The sequence below is a fragment of the Lycorma delicatula genome, chromosome 5 (assembly GCF_047948215.1).
Source record: "Lycorma delicatula isolate Av1 chromosome 5, ASM4794821v1, whole genome shotgun sequence".
Taxonomy (NCBI): domain Eukaryota; kingdom Metazoa; phylum Arthropoda; class Insecta; order Hemiptera; family Fulgoridae; genus Lycorma; species Lycorma delicatula.
Genome location: NC_134459.1, coordinates 173,199,764 through 173,204,666, shown reverse-complemented (window position 1 = coordinate 173,204,666; position 4,903 = coordinate 173,199,764). Strand labels below are relative to the sequence as shown.

Sequence of the window (4,903 nt, the reverse complement as noted above, 5' to 3'; positions counted from 1 at the left end):
ACCTCCTTAATGAAAAGACGTTTTTATTTTAAAAAAATTTACTTGTTGATCCCTTCTCAAAAAAATTATATACTGTATTTGGAATATAATTGCTAATAAAATCAAAAAAATCCGTGTCCCATTTCAGAATGTTATTCGACAGGTACTTTTCATATTTTTTTTTTTTTGTCTTAAGTCATTTGACTGGTTTGATGCAGCTCTCCAAGATTCCCTATCTAGTGCTAGTCGTTTCATTTCGGTATACCCTCTACATCCTACATCCCTAACAATTTCTTTTACATATTCCAAACGTTGCCTGCCTGCACAGTTTTTTCCTTCTACCTGTCCCTCTAATATTAAAGCGACTATTCCAGGATACCTTAAGATATGGCCTATAAGTCTGTCTCTTCTTTTAACTATATTTTTCCAAATGCTTCTTTCTTCTTTCGATTTCCCGCAACACCTCTTCATTTGTCACTTTATCCACCCGTCTGATTTTTAACATTCTCCTATAGCACCGCATTTCAAAAGCTTCTAATCTTTTCTTCTCAGGTACTCCGATCGTCCAAGTTTCACTTCCATATAAAGCGACGCTCCAAATATATACTTTCAAAAATCTTTTCCTGACATTTAAATTAATCTTTGATGTAAACAAATTATATTTCTTACTGATGGCTCGTTTCGCTTGTGCTATTCGGCATTTTATATCGCTCCTGCTTCGTTCATCTTTAGTAATTCTACTTCCCAAATAACAAAATTCTTCTACCTCCATAATCTTTTCTCTTCCGTATATATATATATATATATATATATATATATATATATATATATACAGGTATACGTGTCCATATGTATATATTTATTTATTTATATACTTACGTATATGTTTGTCTGTTTTTTACTTGATATCTCTAGGCTGGCTGGATCGATTCTCAGATACTCCGATTGTCCAAGTCTCACTTCCATATAACTTTCACATTTCATATAACATTTATAAAAAGATTTCTACTTGAAAAGTAAATTATCAGAAAGAACAAAAAATTCTTACGTTGGATCCCATGAGATTCCATTATTTTAAAAGGTTCCCAGTCCGACTATATTAATACTACATACAGATGGATTTTGTTAATAAAAGTTTTAAAGATTTACGTATACGAGTCCTATTCAGATCTGTGTTTTGATGGGACTTAAAAGTTTGTTTATTGGAATAATTATTTTTTTTACTCCTTTTTTAATTTTATACAAAATATAACGACATCAATGATCCAAATATAAACATATTTTGTGCTATTTTAGAAGAATTTATATTCAGCCGGTCCGGGGATATTAATCAAAATACAGGCTAACTTGCATCTACAAAAATTCGTACATATATATCTTATTAAAAGTTTATAACTTGTTTTGCGTTTTTGGACTGAGGGATATAAAGACCCCCTTAGTCCAAAATTGCAAACACTCCGTACATTCGCAAAAATTCTGAACCCAAACTTTGTACCGATCATTATGCTTTCCCTTAACAGATAAGCTCCTGCAGCAGCAATTAAATGATAACCGGGAAACTAAAAGGTAACCCACCGGGTTGGACTAGTGGTAAACTCGTCATTGCAAATCAGCTGATTTCGAAGTCGAGAGTTCTAACGTTCAAATTCTAGTAAAGGTTACTATAACATCGTACTTTTATACGGATTTGAATACTAGATCGTGGATAACGATATAATAACGGTGTTATTTGGTGGTTGGGTTTCAATTAATTACACATCTCAGGCTGTTAACCTGAGACTGTACAAGACTACACTTCATTTACATTCATACATTTCATCCTCTGAAGTAATACCTTACGGTGGTTCGGAGGCTAAAACAGTAAAAGGGAGAGGAAAAGTAAAAGGTATATACATAAAAAATATTAAAACGAAATCGTTAAATACAACGTTCTGGTCGTAAGTGAATATCAAATTTATGATTACCCGTTAAAACTAAAATTTTATTTCGTCAATGCCTTTATGAATAACATAACATAATTTATTATAAATATTGTTTAATACAAACATGTAATATAAATAATCATTAATTGGTTTGATTTCACTAAATTTTAAACCACTTATACACTTAAGTTTAATATAATATGACAGCGTACAAATATTTACTCGGTTTCAAATTAGTCAATACATTTACATTAATATAACGTATTAAATTTATTCTGATATCGTATTTATTGAATAAATCGTTTGCTTTAATGCAATACTTGACTTTAAAATTTAAATGGCTTAGTACAGTAGATTACGACTTGATTGTCTGCTCTGTAAGTGGTGGTTTAAAAAAAAACAGTAATGTACAACGCAAAGTAATATTTTAAAAACATATTAAATAAAATATATATATTAAAACATATTAACTTATTCTTGTTTTTATATTTATAAATGTACAATCTTTATTAAAAAGAATGTTTACTTATTCTTAAACAATAAAAATATTCATCTCCACCAAGTCAGACAACGGAACAGTTATCGTATTATTTAAAACAATACCTCGGCTTACAAGAAAGGATCTTATTATGATTTCGTTGGCATTTTTATTAAATTACCAAACCGTTTAAAAAATCAATTTATTTAAAATAAAATTAAAAGATTGTCTTTTACAGTATAAAATATTACACTTTGGATGAATTTTTAAAAAAAGACAAAATAAAAAACCTCTTACGTTTTCTGCAACTGGTCCAATGTGTAGATAAACTATAAGCTTAAATAATTTTCAATAATGCCTTCTAAATTGTGAATGTTTATACATTTTAAATACTTGAACGTTCTTGTATTTACTTAAATATGATTTCATCAGTTTATATAGAGTTTAATTACATATCTTTTATAACTTTATAACTAATTATGTATTTTGTAATGCTGTTACGATCAAGGTTTTACACGGTTTCCTTTGATTCTTCCACGCAAATGCCGGGGAAGTTTCGTTTTTTGTTGTAGAGTAATATATCTGATCGTCCTTATAGTAATTTATATAATTTATTATTATATTATATTGATAACAACAAAAAATTTATTTATTCGTAAAATATTACCAATTTCAAATAAAAATGACTAAAGTTGTAATTGTAATTACAACTTATATCACGTCAATAGTAGAAGGAAAAATTATACGATTATAATCAATAATAGTAGTAAGAAAATTTCAGTAAATTTAGTTAAATTACAGAATAAATTTTTATGATTATTCCCTTTGCACAGTAGTCACTCCCCTACCTTTTATGCTTTTCTCAAACTTCATCTTATGTCATACAACTTATAATTTAAAAAAAAAATGTATATAATTCACGTTTTTAGTTAATGTAAATTGCGAGAAAATTTTATGAAATACTTCTGTCATATCAACATGAGAGAGATTAAAAAAAAAAGTAATGCAAAATATAAATTGACTTCAAAGAAAAAATAATTTAAAATGATATTTATTGAAAGAAATTAAATCGCTTAACATTCATCAAATCAATTTATAACTAGCAAATTGTTTGTAGTTATTTCGACAAACAAAAAAATACCGTGCAATATAAGAAATATTATATTTATAGAAGCAATAATGCTTTTCAAGAAATAAATTATTTATTAAGAAAATCTGTGATAGATGTTTCATTTACTCTAGAATTATGTTGTTTTAAAAAAAGTTAATTAAATCCGTTCAGCATAAGTAATTTATACTAAATTCTTTTACAAGTCCTAGTAAAGGTAAGTTACTTTTATACGGATTTGAATAGTAGATCGTGCATACCGGTGTTCTTTGGTGGTTGGGTTTCAATTAACCACATATCTCAGGAAGGGTCGAACAGAGTGTACAATACTGCACTTCATTTACGCTCATACATATCATCCTCTGAAATAATACTTGAACGGTAATTCCCGGCTAAAACGGTAAAGGCTAAACAGGAAAAAGAAAGAATTTCTCATAACAAAATGAATTAATAGAACATTCTTATGCCATGATCACGATTAACACAAGCATCGGTGGTTCAGTGGTAGAATGCTCGCCTGCCACGCGGGCGGCCCGGGTTCGATTCCCGGCCGATGCAAGTTTTTTTTATAGGTAGTTTTCCTATCGTAATGAAATTATATATTTTAAATTAAACTTTGAAATATATTTTTATTTATTTATTACATTATTTTTACGAGAAAGCTACAGGAAGAAGGGGAGAAATTTAAAAGCATGGTTATTCATTTGTTGGATTAGGGCGCTGAACTTATCACCCGGGTTGGTCTAGTGATGAACGCGTCTTCGCAAATCAGCTGATTTCGAAGTCGAGAGTTTCAGCGATCTTAATGCAGTAACCCATACGGTTGGTCTAATGATGAATACGTTATCGCAAATCAGCTGATTTCGAATTCGAAAGTTGTAAGGTTCTAATCCTAGCAAAGGCAGTTACTTTTATCCGATTTAAAAACTAGAACGTGGATATTGGTGTTCTTTGGTGGTTGGGTTTCAATTAACCACACATCTCCGGAACGGTCGAACTGTGGCTGTACAAGACTACACTTCATTTTTTACACTCATACATATCATCCTCATTCATCCTCTGAAGTAATACCTGAACGGTAATTACCGGAGGTTAAACAGGAAAAAAGAAAGAAGAAAGACTAAATTCTTTGAAAATTACTCATTTTTCCGTAAATTTTATTAGTAAATTTTGTTATTTTACATACATTTCATAGAAATTATGGTTGATTTTGGTGAAAAACTTAATATATAATTTATCTGAAACTACTAATTAAATATTAAAATAATTAACTGATGTTGGCTAAACGAAGAGAAATCAAACGACTTTTGCGTGTTACACCGGGCGGCGAGGCGTATAGTTGTGCACATTGCGTGCGAGAAACAGATTGATAGGACGGGTGGAATAGTTTTTTCTTTTTACCACCAAAGAACACCG

At 29.7% G+C, this 4,903-nt stretch overlaps 1 non-coding gene across 1 annotated transcript; it reads left to right on the top strand.

Moving 5' to 3' along the window:
* The first annotated feature begins 3,974 nt into the window (after window positions 1-3,974).
* TRNAG-GCC (transfer RNA glycine (anticodon GCC)) lies at window positions 3,975-4,045 on the top strand. The gene has a single exon. It is a non-coding gene; the product is annotated as a tRNA-Gly (tRNA).
* Window positions 4,046-4,903: the final 858 nt, after the last annotated feature.